The sequence below is a fragment of the Athene cunicularia genome (assembly GCF_003259725.1).
Source record: "Athene cunicularia isolate RWA chromosome 1 unlocalized genomic scaffold, athCun1 chr1_part1, whole genome shotgun sequence".
In the NCBI taxonomy this organism is placed as follows: Eukaryota; Metazoa; Chordata; class Aves; order Strigiformes; family Strigidae; genus Athene; species Athene cunicularia.
In genome coordinates, this window is record NW_020799091.1 from 19,752,183 (window position 1) to 19,772,114 (window position 19,932).

The 19,932-nt window shown below is 39.3% G+C and overlaps 1 protein-coding gene across 3 annotated transcripts in view; it reads right to left on the bottom strand.

Annotated features, from left to right (window-relative positions):
• The window catches only part of SPATA13 (spermatogenesis associated 13), a 159,309-nt gene that overhangs the window by 117,202 nt on the left and 22,175 nt on the right, over positions 1-19,932 (bottom strand). The window lies entirely within an intron of this gene.

Genomic DNA, 19,932 nt, shown 5'->3' on the forward strand with positions numbered 1-19,932 from the left:
TGCAGCCAGAGCAGTTGTTGGACATCTTCCAAAGTACCTGGAAATGACATTACTTCCTCAGGGGCTACAGTCTCATTCCAAAACATGTATCATCAACATCAAACTGTATTTTGCTACTGCTTGGCAACAAATATAACAGGTATTTCAGACAAATATTTTTCAAACACTAAGCAACTGATATGCCACAAATATTGAGCCATTTCTTTCACTGCTTTCAAGAACCTAATTTTGCTCTTTATTAACTCAGAAAAACAAAGGCTCTACTTCTGCAAGTGTCTTTCTTACAAGTTTATTTTGTTTGGATGTACTTTATAAAAAATCCCTAATCTTAATGGTATTTTTTCTGTATCTGACATGAGTGCTGTATTTTCCAAACTGGTAAGGATTTGATGCATTACAGAAAGGTAATTAACAACTCCTGTGACTCTACAAGTATACCACACACTTTTTCCTGTAATAAGAAGCTTGAATTAATTTTTTTGTATTTATGGAAGACCATTAATGAATATGACTCTTTACAACATTTCCATGAAAGGTGTAACAGAACAAGAAGAGGTCCATTCTCTGTAAACAGACATTAGTTCATAAATATTTTCAGAAAAGAGAACAGTTTGTCCATTCTTCTCTTGAGAAGTGGGTTGGAATTATCACTGCTAATCTAATCCCAATGATTTAGCCCAACTGACTTGCGTCACAAAATGTATCTGAAAATTCACACTGTACCAAGCTGCCTGATTTCTCTCTATATTTGAGCAGGAAAATAAACAGAGGAAGCCACACTCAGGGAACTTCTAGACCTCATGAAGCCCATGTGCAGGAAGGGATGAGGACAAAGAGCAGGACAACTTTAAGAAGCTCCATAAAGCTCGGAAAAACTAAAGTGACATTTGAAAAATATACCTAAGTAGAGCATCATTTCAACTACTCAGGCAGAGCTATAAATACTGTCACAGACATCTGACCCAACTGTGGACACAAAACTTCATGGATCTTGTGCAAAGTCTTTGCAGCCTCCCCTTACACAGTAGTGGCCTCCAAGGATACATTTGTTCTAGTACAGCAAACAGCGGCAGAGCCTGGTCTCTTGCCATGAAGGCAAGTGGCATGGTTTGACCATATCCACATTATTAAGCTTTCCTAGCTTCCCACAAGAGGCCTCACCCACACAGCCTGGGTGCAGAGTAAGGGCTGGTTGGTCTGTGCCTGACCCATGTCAGGGAACATCCTATCAAGCTGGCAATAAAGACAGCTGTGACCCTGTGTGTGAGCCCATGACCTCTCCCTGCTTAAACCTAATATAGACATAGCCTGTGTGTAGGTTTACTCTGAGGTACTTCTGTGTATACTTTCATTTACTTCACTGGAGTTACCCAAGCAAATAAGCTCATACAGAGGCATAAAGGTTTTTAGGATTATGACCTACGTACATTTTATAAACTGGTGGTAGATTACAAGCAGTTAACTTCCAGTGCCTCACAGTATGTGGAAGACATTGTGCATTTTGTTTTTTGTCAGTCCTCCTGCAGCTTGCCAGAGTTTTCAAATCTAACTTTTTTTTGTCATTTAAACTTGGGAATGAATTAAAAGGACTTAGGAGGAGGAAAGAATTCTTTGCTGAAGAAAATGTAAATGGAAAAAATCATATAAAAAGAAAGAGATAAATGATATCTAAATAGAGATGTAAGAGGAGAGAAAAAACATCTGGGAGGCTCACTATACAGGGACTTCAATTCACTTTAAATTGTCAGGCAATCAATCACACTGCATAAAATTCATGAGGTTGGTAATTCCTTTCTATATAACCACCCAACAGCATAATTCATTAGTACAGTGTCAGTACCCTCCCCAACTATTATCTGATTCACTCCATAGTCTAGCTGAAATGTAATATCTGAGTTCAACTTGCACAAACACTGCAAGGAGTTATTAATCCATTTTTACTTACATTTTAACATGGTAAAGCTGTGTTTTCTTGTTATGTTCTGTTTCTACAGCTCTTGTAGCAAAATAGTTTGCTGTGACCATTACTCTAAGACTTGTGCTATGGTTGGACTTAGAAATTCCTATCCAGACTGGGCTCAGTGTTGATAGTAAACAGAAGGCAAGAGTCCCTAAACCATAAAAAGTTTACAAGCCAAGGAGATGTGCCAGGCAAAGGGAAGAGAGAAGGAGCACCACACTCATTTTAAAATTAGTATCCAACTTTAAATAATATGAAGAAATAACTTCCCTGTCAATTACAAACAAAATCAATTTCAACTTCTAAGTCCCAGACCTAGCTACTTATGCAGCCATGGAATTAGCCCAAACAATGATATTGGACTGAATATTATGGACTTGTGCAGAAATCACATTTCAGACTGTGCTTTGTAGGAAACCCAGATTTGAGAGTTATGATCAGGAATTAGGGAAGGGAATATAATACCCCTGAGTGGCAAAAATCATACATGTGCTGTACATCTTCTCCCCACAGTTGAGCTCTGTCACGCAGCATCAGCTGTGCTTCCCTGCAGGTCACAGGAAAGGTAGCACTGTAAAACAGAATATACTCCATATTCCCTCAGTCCTTCCATATACAGACACACTGAATCCTCAGCACTGAAGCACTAGGTGAGAGCTGGGTTCAGGGAGGGCAAAGCAGGGAGCCTGAGCCATACGCTGCCTCCCCCCGCGCCGCTGTGCACCTGAGGATGGGAAGCACAGAGGCCCCAGCACCACTGTCAGACTCCCTCCTGGATCCCAGGTAATAGCAGAAGGGAAGGGAGTGACAGGAGACAACAAAAAGAAGCACTGCCAGATGGTTTATGGTACAGACCTCCCTCTTCTTTCATCTCCCAGATCTACAGTGCTGCTGGGAATGCAGGGGGCAGGGAAAAAGATGAGGCTGTGGGTGGTAGACTGGCCCAAAAGAGGCTGGAAACCACTGATGCAATGACTTCTTCTTAATTACAAAGCATACAAAGAAATATTATCTTCAGAAATCACTAAGCAAATAAATTTTGAATAGAGGAGAAATACAATAAATTCACAGACAATTCAACAGTAAGGCGAAAATGTCAGATGTTTTTCTCATCAATCATTCGTCTATGTTTGTTCAGTACAGGGACTTCTACAAATAGTATTTACTAGTTATCTTTGGTCCACAAGATCAATCACATAGCCTTTGTCTTATTCTAAAACTGGCTCTACAAATTCTCTTAATTTGCAAATAATTTGAGAAATCTTCATTTTCTATTATTAAAGCAAGCCCAATGTCCCTGTAACTATTCTTTTTAAACTATGAGGGCAGATGCTGCCTGTCAGAGGAATAATTTCAGTTCAAACACCTTGCTGTTGTTTCTATATCTCATTTTATGACAGAAGTGAGAAGCAACTGTGCTCATTTGAAAGCTCTCCTCTGAAAAATTCAGGTTATAGAGAAGGTGGGGGTCTCTGCATTAAATTATACATTCTTATCATTTTAAGGCAGGTCTTCATACCCACTGAAGTGAGAAATGGGCTACTTGCCCAACCTAGATAGGGATGGTTGTATAGTTGTGCATGCACAAACACGCACAGTGTTATATCTCAGTTTTGTGTATTTTCCAAAATGTACATGTAACAGTAGCACAGGCTCCCTCTCACTGTGCTCTGCATTAGCCATGTGCTGGCCCCAGCATAAGGGAGCCACTGCTGCTCCTGCCTTCAGCCTTCTTCAGGTTGAAGCCTGAAGTCCTGCCTGAAATAACAGAGCAGCACATGAACAGAGGAACAAATTATTAAGCAGATTTTTCTCCTGAAAAATACATTTCTTCAGTTAAAGCCTCAAACAGGAAGATTTAAAAATCCTGGGCAACAGTTCTGGTGCAAAGGAGCCAGTTTTCCTGGTGGCAGGTCAGTCTGGTCCAAATCCCTGTCGGTGAGTAAGGCTGGAGGAGACATCAAACCTCTCTCACCAGGCAAGCAACTTCATGGAGCTACTGAGCCCTGCTTATCTGTATTCCAAGAGCTGTGGGAAGCTCTTATGCCTATTCTGTGCCATTGGAAACATTGTTTCTAGCAAGCTGGTCAAAACCTTTGTTGAGGCAGATGTACCAGGCTGCCACACGCTGTATTTCCTCATGGTTTGTCATCCAAGCAGCTGTGAAGTGCTTTGTTTGTGGGTTAAAATTAGGAGTCTAGGACTTTTTTTAAACACTATTTCTGTTTCCAGGGAGGTAAACAAGAAACACTGTCTTCAGTCTCTCAGCTTGTTGCAACTGTCATGAGTGACACGTAACAAAAACCTGGGCTAACACATGGCAAATATAGAAATCTCTTTTCAGATTTGAAGACACAAAAATGTTTACTGCTCTGTTTTTGTGAATAAATAAGAGAATCAAGAGGTTGATAAACAGTATCTGAAGGAGGCATGCAATGTTCCTGAAAGTGCCATGGTTTAGTATGTTTCGGTGCCTTTTTTCTTCTAGTCAAATGGTTTATTTATTAAAAGGCACCACAGCTACACTGGTCACACATTTACCAGTGTCATGCACTGACCAAGTTCCTTTACTGAGGCGTGCTTCTTCCTTTCAGCACCACCAATAAACCCTAGTATATTTTTTCCGTACCTGTCCACAGAAATCATCCCAATTAAGTCTTCACTTTTCACAGGCACTACTCGGGAGATGACTGTATGATTATGTCAAAACAAGCTCCTTGAGTTTTAATCAGCTTCCCAGGCAAAGGCTGGCAGGATGCTGCATGTCTATTTTGTGCATTTCTACAAATGCAGAAAAAATCTTTAACAGAGACATTGTGGGCAGCAGCACTCTGAAATAATAAAGGGCATGGGTAAGATTACTGCAACCTTATGCTGTAGCTGGATGTTTGACATTTCACCAAGTGCTGAACTTTCTGACAGCTGTGAATCAGTACCAGCTGGGAGACTGTTCTTGGAAATATCCGTGCTACCTTCCTCTGTTTCTCCTCTCCTCACTGTGACCCTCTTTGGGCTAGACAAGTGCTAGGCTAGGTGAATCTTTGCTAATCCATGGCAGACCTTCAGTGCACACATATGAGTGAGACAGCAAAGTTCTCCTGTGTCCTCTTACAGTCCCTTGTCCCCACTCCTGCTGGCCACAGCTGCCTGTGCCAATCTGCATTCTACCGGCCATCAGGGTACTCTGCATGGATGGCAGTCTGCATTCTCTGCTTTTAGGCAGCCCGCACTTTCACAAATCCCAGCCCAAATTATTTCTTCAGCACATGCACAAACATTTCAACAGAGGAGAGAAATAAATCTATTTTTACTTGTCTCAGAGAGCTCCAAATCCACTTCGACACCCTTCCTTGCTTAGGACTATGCTTCAGTCTTCTGTGAACAGTCCTCTCTACTAACAAATCTGTTCATGTATGCCTGGCATTGTTAAAATTACCCTGAAGTAGGAGAATTACTTATTTTGTGGACAATCCCCTAGGTTCCTCTAGGATCAATGATCGATTCTCTTTAAAGAAATGTAACATAGAATGCAGTTCCCTACAGCATGCAGCAGTGTCAGAAAAGTGTTAACTCCAAAGGGCATCTGTCTGATCAGCACTCAGTGCCACTTGCCACAGCATTCTTGGAGCAAAGGCCTTACAGATCACCTCTGTACAAAACTCTGCCCTGCATCCCTGAGACACAGAGGCTGGCAGGAACATACTTAGACTCCTTCAGATCCTGGCAGCCATAGGGCTGTGCCAGTGCAGAGTTCAGTGCTGGCTACAAAGCAGGGTGGCAGCTTCTCACTGAACACTTTACTGCCACATCAATCTGAGCGGCATCAACCAAGCTCACTCTTTTATGTTGCCTTGGGTTCAGGGCCATTTATACAGGTTAAAGTCACATCAGTCACCGCAATGTATATGTACATTTAGGGCTGGCAATGTCCAAAGTTAGTGGGTGGTATTCCTCCCTTCCATAGACCTCTGTGGGGAACCACCTCTGAGCATGAGTGTTACAGTAACAAGTGACCCCTCTTAAGACGTAGTCTTCTCTTCAAAAATCATTTTGGCTTTCTGAATCATCCTTTCATTGGATGACTCTGACTCAGAGCAGGGGAGTGTGAAATGTATCTACTAAAATGAACTTTTTTTTTTTCCTGAGGATAAGATGGAGAGTCCAGTCCCACAAAAACAGACTGAATTTTTTTTGTTGAACTACTGATAAATGTTCAGAGGAAGGATCTGACTGAATGCCCTGGAAACTGAAGTAATCAGTTTTTCTGTATAAACTGAGCTGCTAGCATCACACTAGAATGGGTTTCAGTAATCAAGTGATAGCTTGCAGCTAAATATGACTTGATTAGATATATAATCTGATCTAGATGAATCTGGGAGCTCTCTTACTGTTTTATTCATGCAAATCCTACATGCAGACATTGGGTTGCTGATTCTGTATTCTGATGCAAAAATCCACAATAACGACACAGCTTGTAAAGATTTAGTTACAGCGGCCAGGTGTTAATCTTGATATTACAGGCTGATTTTCAGAAATGATTTGAAAAGCATAACATATCCATATGGGATAACTCAGATGAATGAATCTCTAAGCACTGTGACAATTTTCTAGAGAAACAGTTCCAGAAGAGATCTGACTCATCCACCCTGCTTGGTGCTATGGAAATATTTTTTAGAGGTAGAGACATAACACAGCCCAGTTATGAAATGGTCCAGGCAGTCACTCTAATTGCTTCACATGAGAATGTATGACCATCTAGCCCTGAGAATGTATGACCATCTAGCCCTGAAGTTAGGTTAGTCAAAATAAAAAAATCCCAGGATCAAAGTCTGCCAGCCACCTTGCATGCACCACCTACATACATGGAAAAGTGCAAATCAGGGTGAGTTAATGTGACAAAATCATACCGTAAGTTAACTTCTGATGTACTAAAATGTTCTAGTGTAAACAAAAGTCTGCCAGGAACTCTGGCAAGGGCTACGCAGAGGCTATTTCTAAATGCAAGAATCAGTAGTAAAGATCTGTAGTTTGACATTCTTTAAATCTGATGCTTGAATCTGTTTCCAAAGTTTGTGCTGATAGAAGTTCAGCCCTGGTTCAAAGGAAAAGGAATTCGTAATCACCCTATCTATGTAGGATTGTTTAAGATCCTTTTCTTTGCCTCCCACATGATATTTTCCTTCACACCATGTGCAGATCCTACTTGGATGGAGACAATAAAAACCGAACAAATCCTGAAATCTTGAGTTCACAAGAATCTTTCCAGTATTATTCTGAACTTTGTGAGACATTAGCACAAAACTGCTGCTCTGACACTGCAGGTATATCTCTGGAGTAAAAGACTGAAAACATGTCTCTCTTAAGTACCCAACACAGATTAGAAATTTCCTTGGAAATCAGAATATGTGAGTCAAATTCTGTCTTTGTACACAGTGCTGTAGTCAGAGAACTCATGGAAAAACCAAGAAATAAGCAAGTTTTTAAATAAAATTTAAAGTATGCATTGTTTATTAGAAAATTTAAAATAGTAATGTAGAAATCAATGTTATGTTAGTTTTTGCCATTCATGTAAATGAATGAAGACCTTACCCAGTCTTAGTTCTACTGGCATAAATCACTGGTGCTCACTGGTGAATAAAATGCCTTTTACACAAGTGTAACCTTGCCAGAAGACTTGAGGGTGCTTCAGCCTTCCGAATGGCACCAGTGTGTGTGCTCCAAGTCATGTGCCCTACCCACCTAGCAGCGCTGTCCCATTTCCCCTTCCCCATGTGTTCTCCACACTGAAGCTCCTGTGTTTTTTAACTGTGATTTAATGCAGGTTATATAAGAATAGCAGTACTGGGGCAAGAGGAAGATTTACTTAGTTCACTATCCTGTCTCCGGACAAAAGTGAATGTCTAGCAAATACTATAAAAACCTTAGCAAGCACATGGTGGTAATTCATTGGAATGCTTCCTAGCCTTCAGGGGCTTCATGAGCCAGAAGCTGTGTCCTCATATGTAATAGCTCTTCATGGATTTCTCTTGAATTTTGGTAAACTTGAAACATCTGGAACATCCTATAGCAGAACTACTCCATAGTTCAAATTCATACACTGGGTAATGAACTACCTCCTCGTTTTTATTCTTAAACTACAATATAAGCAAGAGATTCCTAACCATCCTCTTCATGACACTTATTATTTTATAGATTTCTGTTGTATTTTCCCTTTGTTTGTTTTTTGCAGACTGAAGAATCCTAACTTATTTTCTCCTTCCATGGAAGCCACTGCATAATTTTGATCATTCTTGTGATTTGCTTCTAGATCTTTTCCAAAGGCACTGTATGTTGTTGAGTTGAGGACAGCAAACTTCTGCACAGTATTTAAGGCGCAGGTGAAGCATGGATTTGTTTATACAGTGGCATTACAATGTTTTGTTCTTTACTCCTTTCTTAACGATTCTTTGAATTTTATTTGGGGGGGGGTTGTTTGTTTGCTTCTCGTTTTTTTGGGGTTTTTTAATTGGTACTGAACATCAAGCTAACATTTTCACAGAACTATGTACTACAGTCCCAAAAACTTGAGCAAAGGACAGTTTTACAATGTCTATGTAGTAGTGACCACAGTGAGGTCCTGGAGGGTCTACGGTTTCTGTGGGCCTCTCAAGTACAGATGCATATTTTCCACTCAGCAATGACATACACATTACTATAATACATGTGGGATGTTACATGAAGTGGAGAAGAACCTGAACAGACACATATTTGAAAATCATGTCACATGTATCTACACATATGGCAGCTTGTACATACTTCTTAAAACACAGAAATAGCAATAGATGTTTGGAAAAGCTACTTCAGATACCTTTCCAAGTTCCACAGATAATCCAGATTTCTGTTTTACAAGAAAACCTTTTTTCTTTTGTCAAACATGTTGCTATGTAGCAAATTCAAATATATTCTAAAACAGATTTTCAAGGCCAGAAAATTTTTGGGTTATGAAATATCACAATTCTATACACAGTCTGGATTTTTATTTCCTTAGAAGAAGAAAAATACTTTCCTAAGCAGCCAGGGAAACATTCTTGTTTAAAATGACTGCATGCAGCTATAACAAATATAGCAATGGATTTATTCCGAATAGATTGAGTGGACTCTGTAGTAGTCTGTTATCCATCATTACCAAACACTTAAAATCAAGAAGCAGCCTAAGATTTTAAATGGATCTTCAAACTCCTCCGTAAAGCACCTGAAAACACCAGATGATTACTTACCTGATTATATTACAATGGAGGAGATAGGACACAAGTGATTAAACACCAAAGTGCTTTTAAACACAATGCAGTTAACATGTCATTCCAATAAATGTTTGGCTGACTACAACATTTCAAAGCAGAGGACACAGTCTTCTGGTTTTGTGGATCACAGGCTCTCTTTGATGTCCCACAGCTATTCTTGCAGGGCAGCACAGAAATTGTTCTATTTTAATCCATTCTGATTAATGCCACAAAATGAGTTTTCCTGACACTGGTAATTTTGCTTTGCTGAGGAGTGATTGAAGAGGATGGACTTTCATCCCAGCATAGCAAATCACTATCAGCCTGCTGCAACAAAGAGTTAACCATCTTCTTCAGCAAATGAGATGAAACTGTAACTTGTTTTCTTTTAATTAACTCCTCACTAGATTGCTCCAGGTCCTCCTGGCACCCCTCAGCTCCTAGACAATAGCAGTGCTTCCAGCTAGGGTAGGATTTTGGAGTACTCAAGTTTCCTGGGAGTAGCCATGCTCTGCGTGAGTCAGGTCACAGTTTTCTCACGCTGTCTGAGAAAGCTGTTGGAGAGACTGATTGTGGGCACAAGGCAAGTTGAACATATCTGAGGCCGTTTAGACAGACTCCGCAAGCTGGTGAGTCAGGATGACCAGCAAAGATAACGTATCAGCAACCCACACCCACTCCACTGTTTGTAATTAATTCCTTCCTCTGGGTTTACTTTCCTTTGATTACTCTCTTGGTTTTCTGAGTTTAGCATTACTGCCTTAGGTCTCCCAGTTTTATTATTTAGTTTATATCCCTGTGTCGGCTTGGTTGCTCTTTTCCACACAGGGTACTCCTAGAGAGTGGGGCAAACCATAAGGCTTATGAACGAGCCTTTAATACGCAAGGCTGCCATGTTAGTATCTTCATACATGACTTTGTAGGACCATTGCAGCGGTGCCAGAAGTTGTATCCTGAGAGGATACTGTGGTCAGGACTCCAGCACAGGCTGATCCTGGGTAGGTGTTACACACATGGGGTCACTGTACACATCCAGAGCCTTCTGTACACGTTATAGAGAGGAGGTTAATGCAGACAGTGCAAATGCTTCCTGGAGGTGAAGACTACATCAAGCAAAAATGCAGGAGAGATTTTCAGGAAAAAAGTGAAGCTAGGTTCTGAAGTATGATCTGCGTGCTCCTAGAAAATTTACAAAAAGCATGGAAAATATGCTTATATGGATTTAAACTTATAGGTTCTTCTATAAGTAGGTAAAGTGTGCCTGTATCATGTCTGGTTGAGTCTGCCCTTCAGTGCAGTGAAGGGACTGAGCAGGCAGTCTGTTTGGACAAGTGATAAATCAGGTTTTGGACAAGATTTTTCATTAGTTTATAGTGGTGAAAACTTATCTCTCCCTCTGAAGTGATGCTGATAAAACTGAAAACAAAAACAGATGTCCGAATGAAAGGATAATGTAGATCTTGTTCAGATAAGAAAATATAAAGTTAATTATACATAAGGAGAAGGTGTTCAGCTGGTGTGGTGAATTCTTGCCACAAACCAGTTGTAAACCAGGTGTCTAAATCTGCTTCTGGAGGTGCGTTTCTCTTCATATTGACTAGAAGGAGCACCTAGAAGATCAGTTTATTCTTTGTGTGTAATCATTTCAGAGCTCTCCATCTAGGTGAGATCCCTCCCACTGAGCATAATACAGAGTCCAGTTAAGTCAATGTTAATTTTCCCTGGGCTCTAGAACATCAGATAAAACCATCATAATAGCTAAAATCTTATTCTCACCTGTAAAATGTGGACTTCCAGAGAATCAATGTGCAATTATCACTGGTTTCAGAACATTTCACTGTTGATAATTGGTGCAACACACATAGTCTGGTGTAACATGTTATATTAATCTGGCAAAGACTGCTTCATTCTAGTTAGAACCTTTCTCACTACATACACTAAAATCACACCTGTAAATTAGGCTAAGTATCCTAAACAGAAAACAGGATAATGTGAAAAGAAGCGAAGACTATAAATTTGATATCATTGGCAACATCAAGATTATATGATTTTAAAATGTTGTAATAGTTCTTATATTCAAGTTGCTCACATAAAATAGAAAAAATGAACGTTGTCATAATTATGCTCTCTTTGAGATGACAACACATAAATATTAATCTCTATTAGCTTAAACTACAGTTGAGACAGTGATTAGAAAAGGATTAGAAAAGAGCATCGGTCTCTTCTAAAGGCAGTGATAAACCAGGCAGAAGCCTGGTGCTCAAGCACATCCAGTAACCCTCCATGCGTGTTAACACCCTGTCCTGGAACACTGGTGGATTTTCCTCACTCCAGATTAAGACATGTCTTCTCAGTCAAATGAGCCTGTCAGTTAAATCTGCACCACAAAATGTCTGTTTAGTAGAGTGTGAAAAAGAAATTTGATCTACATGGGTACAGCAAAACACACTAGTGAACAAGCACATGAGGAACATTCTTTCAAATCATCTACTGAAAATTTTCTTGAGATGTGCCCAGCTTGACAATGGGAGTGGTAGTCACACTCATCGAGGAAGATGTTTTAAAGATTTAAATCGAATATTCAATCATTTATCATCTGTGCTTCTGTAACACAGATGGCTTAAAAAAAAAAAAGCCAATTTATCAGACTGAAATGAAACTTTAATTAGATAATCTAGTTCTACATTGCCAGTATTAATTTAAAAAACTCTAATATGAACTGATACATGGGTTGCTTGAATCAGACTGCAGGATTCAAGAGCTGTAATCAGTCCAGCACTTTGAAGTCTGATGGTTTGAAGGCCTAGTTTTATTTTGGATTGTTTCTTAGTTTTATTTTGGGTTGTTTCTTGCACTTCCCAGTTTTGAAAATAATGATAAATTATCTAATAACTTGTAACTTTCTTCTCAACAGCTCAGTCAGGGGCACCAAATGAAAAGACACTGAGGTAAGATATGTAATCAGCAGAGAATCATAGGAAAAATGTATTTTGGGAGGGATCTATGGAGATCTCTCTTTCAACTTCTTACTCAAAGTGAACTAACTCAAGTAGTAAATTGGTTTCCTCAGGGTCTTGTCCAAACTCTGAAAAGCTCTAAGGAGGAAAAATCCAAAGTGTTTCTTCATATCACCTATTACAGTCCTTCAAATCTCTCACAGTGAAATTTTTTTCTGTATATCCAGGCAAAATTTACCTTACTACAACTTTCTGCTATGGCATCTTGTCTTTCCATTGTGTACCTCTAAGAGGAGCCTCTCTCTGCCTTCTCCATACCTCCCCTCTAGGTAGTGGGAGGCAGCAGCTAGACCCCCCTTATCCTTCTCACCTCCAGGTTAGGAGAACCCATTTTATTCAGTGACCCTTTCTGTGCCATGTGCACCAGCTCCCTGAACATCTGAGTTGTCCTTCTGCAGACTCTCTACAGTTTCTTGACATCCCTTTTGCACTGGAAGCCCCAAAATCAGACACCATACTCCATATAGTAGCCTCATGAGCACTGAGTAGAGGGGAATGATCACATGCTTCAGTCTACCGGCCACAGTTCTGTTAATAGAGCTTCAGCAGGTATTTAACCATCATTGCTGGAATGGCCCACTGCTGACTCAGTAGTGACAGCTTAATTAAGATACCAAATATGTCAATTTTCATTTCAGTTTTCCAGAATTGCATAGCATCAGCATCACCTGCCTTTCATCTTCGTAGTTACCACCATGACCCTTATGCTTTGTATCACCAGTGAGTAGCCTTCTGGTCTTGTCTGGAAGGGGATGCAGGCAAGACAAGCTTCATCAGTTACCACTGCAGTGTCCAGGGATTAAACTTTCTCTGATTCTCTGGCACTTTGATCTCTTTGATCCTAAGAGCATCTTCCTTGTCCTTTTTAACATTATCAGTATTACTATCACAGAGCCATAAGCATACCACTCTCCATCTTTTCAACTCTAACTCAAGATCAACTTCTGAAGATGGAAGGTTATCTTCAGCAGAATAAACAACAGTCTTCTTTCTTTTTGGTGTTTTTTTTATATGGCCCACTGTAAAGCTAAAAGCTACAGAACATCTTTATTCTGTAAGTATATAACCAGTGCTGAGCATACCAGACTCAAAGGATAACTCTTTGCTGTAGATCTATCCAGACCAGTAATTGATTGGGCCAATAACCATCTTGTTCAGGTAAAGCATCATAGAGAGACTATAAAATTAATCATCAGAGATTGCTGTGCAGGCAGCTCTGCAAAGCCCATGAAGAGCTTGCTACAGCTGAAAACTGTGTCCTCAGGGTTCAGCCATCTATTATCCCAAGTATAGCTTGATGCAGCCAGGCTGTATGACCTTAGTTTAGTTTTATTGGCAAAATTGTTTTTAAGGTTTTAAGAAGCACATGAGCTAAAGATTAAAGAAAAGGAAAAATGCAAGATGAAAACACAGGTAGAGATGTAATTGTTGAATAATAATTGGTGCAACTCAAGCATTTGAGAGGAAAAATAGTGAATCAGTATAAAACCCTAATGAAAGAAAGCAGAGCACTGTCAGATGGCAACTCAGCAACAGTAAGGAGCAGACAGTTCAAAGGAGCAGACAGGTCCAAGGACCAATACAGGCTAACTCTTCCCCACTTGACTGACGACTGGCTGGTCAATAAATACTCTTAAACAGTGTATATGCTGCTTGTAAAATGTCTTTGTGCATGGTAAAAATATCTGAACAAATACAATTGCAGTAAGGAGTGATTGCATGGCTATCTTGGATAACTTGAGACTGATATTAAGAAGCTTCAGAAACCAATGTTCTCATTCACAAAACAAAACAAAACAAAACAAAACAAAAAAAAAAAAAAAACAAAAACCCCCAAAAAAACAAAAAAAACAAAAAAACACACCACCACCACAAAAAAAATCACCACCAAATCCAGGTATTTAGTATTCATCTGGGCCATTAGCAAGAAAAGCATGTGCAAATAATGCCAGTGTCCACAGCATCTTTCTCAGACATTTTCAAGGGGTCTTTTTTTGTTGTTTTATTTAAGACTTGGTGGATGGTTGGGAGTTCTGGATTTTTTCTCACTACCTTTTCCCACAGTTCATCTGTGTGCCAAGAGGACTTTCTTAAATCTGCTAGGTGACCAAGAAAGTCTGGTGGATACTTCTAGTCATGAACCCACAAGGCCATGCCAGAGCAATACCTTACCATGACACATGTAAGGCTACTCTGCAGTCAGAACATATGCCTAAACCAGGCTCCCTGATCACTCAGTACTGAGAGATCTCCTAGTGATATGATTGCCACTCGCTCATGCTGGAGCCCTAATGCAGCCTTGCTGCCAAGAGTTGAGACAACTTAACTCTGTTTACAATACAGAGTTCATGGCTAAGCAACCACAAAATGTTTTTATAGCTCAATTCAGCATGTAATCTCAGAGATGTCTTGCTGTTTCTGACCTTTACTTACAGAAACATGATGGCATGGGAAGGCATGACCAGCTAAGCACTTCCTCAGGGAGTCTAGTTTTGGTGGTGATAGGTGTTTCACCATTAGAGGAATCAAATGGGAAGAAGAGGATTTTCCTTTAATCATTAAGTACTAATTAGCAAATTGCCATCTTAATTCTGGAAGACTACTTTCAACAATGAGTTTTAGGATTTTTTATAATGGGTTAATGTGGAATCAGTTGTACTGCAAAATGTTGTAAATTGCTTAGCTGTTGGGGGTTTAACCTCAAAAGCACATACATTTCTTGTGGGAATGAATTTACTTACAGTTTTAATATCAGTTTAGCTTTATAATGTGCTATGGGCACTATCTAGATGAAAACTATGAAGGCATGTATTCAAATGTTATTGTCCCAATGATATGCAATATTTTGAGGATTGAAACAGGGCATACTTTCAGTAGCAGTAAACAACAGTTTTTAGCAAGATATTTAATAACTCTCCTAAAAGAAAAGCAAGTATGTAACCTGGCATTTTTCTAGGTCAAAGCTAATAATCCTTACTGTTATTCCAAGTGCTGCAAGTTCATTAAAGAGAACAAGTTAGCATTCACTTGATTTTCATGCAGTTACCTGGTCATAAAATTATTTTTTAATTTACAGAGAAGCAAGTTTGCTTATATAACTCCTATAGATGTGAAACAGAAGATTTACCTGACAAATGAGTTAGCTAGATTACACTGGGTGTCTCCAGCACAGTAGTCACTGTTTTATTAATTCCTGTCATAAGCTGCAGCATTTTCCTGACAGACAGCTGGTGTGTTCCCACTTCCAAAATAAGAGGCATCAAGACAAGAGCTGATACATACTGAAGCTACACTGAGTCTCTAGTGATGTAGAAAGCTCCAGTTACATGTTCTCTGCCCACACTACCTTTGGGTGGTCTTTAAGGCCAAGTTCATAAGGCAGAGTTCATGCCTACAGTAAACACCGAGTGAGTGACCGAGCACAATAAAATGTATTAACATCAAGGCTAAATGAAACAGCAGAACACTGTAGAGCTTTTTCATGTCCCAAACAGCAGTGTGTGACTGCTTAGCTAACTTTCCTTGAAAATGATAAGTATCTTTTCCTTTGCTGACCAAGAAATGTGTTTAGAGGATCTGTGTTTCCCTTTCAACAGCTGTTGGCAAAACAAGTAGTCTTCTGGCAGGTGACACACTAAATGTCAAAATCTTCCACTTGGGGCCAAACTGGAATGACTTGCACCAGTCTCTTCAGCAGCTCCAGTTCCAGGTGGGAGCAGTGCCAGCAGGCACCATGCCATCCCTGGTCATTCAACACCAGGCCAGTTTGCAGCTGATCCAGTACCCTGCCCCGTACATTGTCCTTTCCCCTGTTTGATTGCTGCACACAATGCTAAGTGAAAACATGAGGAAAATAAGAAAATCAGTAGATAGAAATTATTTCAGAAAGATGAGAAAACAGAGGATTTCAAAGATAATCAATTCCCATCTTTCTAATCATGTCAGCCAAACCACTAACTCAGAAAGAGTGGTGAAGCAACTATAGAAGAATTAGTAGTTTCAGTTCCACTAGGTCTGAGCAAACAGATTTCTTGTTTTGGCTTCACAATGGTATGAGGCCTTTGAGTTTCACTTTGAGATCAGCATTCAAAGCAAGCCAGAAGCTCAGAATGAACCTCAGCTGGAATCAATGACTTTTTCTGGGAATCCACAACACACTTGGTATTACTCAACACATATCCTAATTGAGCAATCTTTCTCCAGAGAAGGGAGAGAAGTTTTATCCAATCTTGTTTTCAAGCAACATTTCAGACCATGCTCTCATTTAATTGTACCAAGACAATTTTCTTTGGAGAATCTTGGGTAAATTCAGGTTTTGATTTTCATCAAGATGTATTTCAGTCCTTGTAACCAAAGCATCACTAGAAAACCAAGGGCAACAAGAATCTAATGCTAGAGAACTGGATTTTCAACAACATTGTATGAATTGATTGTACACTTTTCAATACCTTCTTCTTTATAGACTGTTTTCCCTCTTGATATTGTACATATTTTGTTTCTCAAAATCTGTAATTCACTCTCTGGATTTACATCTTTAGGGGAGAGCGTTATATGTTGTTTCAGCTTAATGACAGTGAAATTTCAGTTGAGTTGAGTGAAATATAAAATGTGATTTTTTTTTTTTTTTAATGAAAAGGACATTCAGCTGTAGATATTATATAAAGGTACATATCCACTATACCAAAACCCAGCAGTATAAGCATTTTTTTCATTCAGTACATCAAATAGCCAACAAAACTCAGTACATAGCCTAGAAATATTCTGGGTTTGTGCCTGACTTTGAAATTGCTTACAATATTCTACAGATTTGGGGACTTTGAGATTTTTAATTAGTTTTGTGTAGACAATCAGCAAAGATAATATATTTTTATAAGACCAGTTTGTCACTTTTATCTAGATTCTTAACATACTACAGATGCCTTGCACAACTCAGTATAGCATTTACTTATGTGCTATGGGAGAAAGAGACTCGCTTCAAAATTTAAAATATTTTATCTCTATTTAGAACTGTGTAAGACAAAGGGAAAAGGAACTAAATAGAAGATAATTCAAATCCTCTGAGAATAGTCCCTTCTGACACTTTCTGTATCTGCATTTGTACAGCTCTTACCCAGGTTCCATACTCTACAGTTGCTCAAGCTATCCTACAGTATGCTTCAATGCCTTAGTATTTTTGATCAGGACTCACAGAAGGAAGTTGATTCTGCAGGCAAACAGCCAATGGAAACAATAGATCTATGATATTCCTTTTAAAATAAGGCAGTTGTTCAAGCAAACAGTTCACCCAAGTATGGTCTCTGGTACTGAAATTTTTCAAGCCCTTGCCTGAATACTGCTCAAATTAAACCAAACATTGCATAATGCCTATCTCCAAGCTAGGTATGACAAGGGGAGACACACTTTTAAAATCTTTGCATCTCAAATATTTTCCTAATTTTCTTACTGCTACAACATTACAAGCAGCAATGCTGTGTTATTATCATTAAAGCTGTTCTGAACATAGGCAAAAATAGATCATAAATTACATTAATTATTTCCCTTCAGTGTTGAATCTCAGTGGGAACAGTTACATTAGTTTGGTGACACCTGAACCTTCACCAAACCTCAAGCTGGCCTTAGGAGCAGAGTTGAAGAGAAAAAGTTCATATTTTGAAAACAGTAAATAATTTCTTTCTTCTTAACTGTATTATTCCCATATTTCCTCAAAGGGCCAACTAGTTATTCGTATCATCATCAATAACATTGGGCATCTGCTTAGAAATTACCATACTTTGGGAATACAAATCTTACATGAGAAAATTTGCCTATGTGATTTAAAATTAATTCATAATGTTGACATACTGCTAATTATTTATGATTAGTGCTTTTTTATTTATCTCAATAGGTTCAACAGTTGCATTATACACAAATTTCTGTGCATTTTCTGAAATAATTTGTTGCTTCTATTCAGTGTTGGCCATTTAAACAAAATGTTCAAATTTAACCTTGCTAATTGTATTGAATTTACCTTAGATAAGAAAATCTGTCTTAGCTCTGTTTTTTGTGGTACCTCTAGTATAACTATTGATTTGCAGTAAATAGCACATGTTTCAATTCCAGATCCTATCAATCTTCACCTCAAATAGATGGTAATATTGATCCTCCTTTGTGGTGGTTTTGCCCTCTGCTTTCCACCACAATCTCTAGTTTTGTCTCTGAAGGTCATTTTCAGAACCATTTTCCTAATGAGATAAATTCCATAAAGTTGTCTGACAATTCAAAGATAATTTGAAAGAATAGGTTTTCGGAGCAGGAGAATGTCACTGCAAATGTGAAGACCACTGAGTGACATTTAGGGCCTGCTTCAAGTGCTCAGCTCCTCTAAATCTAAGCCTTTAAGTAAATTGGTAGAGCAAAGTGGAGATGAGTCACACTCCACAACATGAAAAGGAGTGAGGTGTTTGCAGACCGCAGCAACACAGGTACATAGATAGGAACTAAAACTGTACTGGGTTAGAAACTGGCCACCAAAGGGTTCTCATTAGAGCTTCATTTTGATCCTGTAGATTTTTTATAGCTTTAGTTGTGGTTTTATGTGATTACTGAACAACAAAAAAATTTATGTTACTTCTCTCCATCCTTGGCAAACTCACTATTGTGCTCTAAAGCGACAATAACAGTGTAACTGTTACTAATAACAGGCGACTGTTACTAATAACCTGCGTGTTCTGGAGACCCTTATCCTGTGGGTGTTTTGAGAGCTGACATGCAAAGACCCTGGCAAGAATCAGATCAGAGAAGATTGGCGTTTAGCCACACTAAGTTTGCAGCTGTCTCTATGCTAGCATCAAAGCATTGCTTTAACAAGGGAAAAAAGGACAACAGGCCTGGGTGGCAGGGTGTACTCTTTCTAGCCCCTGCAAGCTGAAAGCCTGCAATGAAAAGAGCTATTATGGGACACTTTCAAGCCAGAATTTATAATGTAACTCTGCTAACTGAGTCATGTCCTCTTTTCCATACAGAAGAACATTTAAAAAGCAACTTTATCCAAAATGCCAAAAAAATTTGTAGTCTGTTTACTGCTCTGGTTATTGGTCTCTAACGATGCCAGAGGGCACAGACATGTTTCCTAACTACCGAAGATGGCATGTCTTACAAGCCACTTACACAAAGTGCAACTTTTGCTGAGAATGTCAGGGTGAAAGGCCACAGTCCCGTCCAACCATGTGTTGTGCTGGAAAAATGCATCATCTTTTTTCATTCCAATATGGAATACTGCTCTAGTACTGCTGCTGTGTGGTCAGATACACTGTGTCTTCACAAACTTGTCTTGCACCTCTTGGGGAAAATTAGATCACTCAGACTGAATGGTTCAACACAGCAGCACTTTTCTTTACTATAACACCTTTCTTCTGTCTTGTCAGCTCAGCTACTTGAGCAAAGTCTTTAAGTAACCTTTGTGCCACAGCCAAAGACTCTTTGCTAAGTCTCACCTGGAGAAGCAGGGTCTATTTTGTTGGGTTTAGTTCAAAAGACAGTGGGCAAATAGCTCTTTTTCTCACTCTTCCAAAACCTGGGACCCAGAAAGAAACGATGGATCAGTGCTGGAAGAAGTGTGGTAAGGATGGGGTCTATTGGATGAACCAGAGTTTGCTATGTGCAGTACTGGAAGCAAATTTCAGTTCCTTTACCACCTGCAAGGAAACCCCTTCCAGTG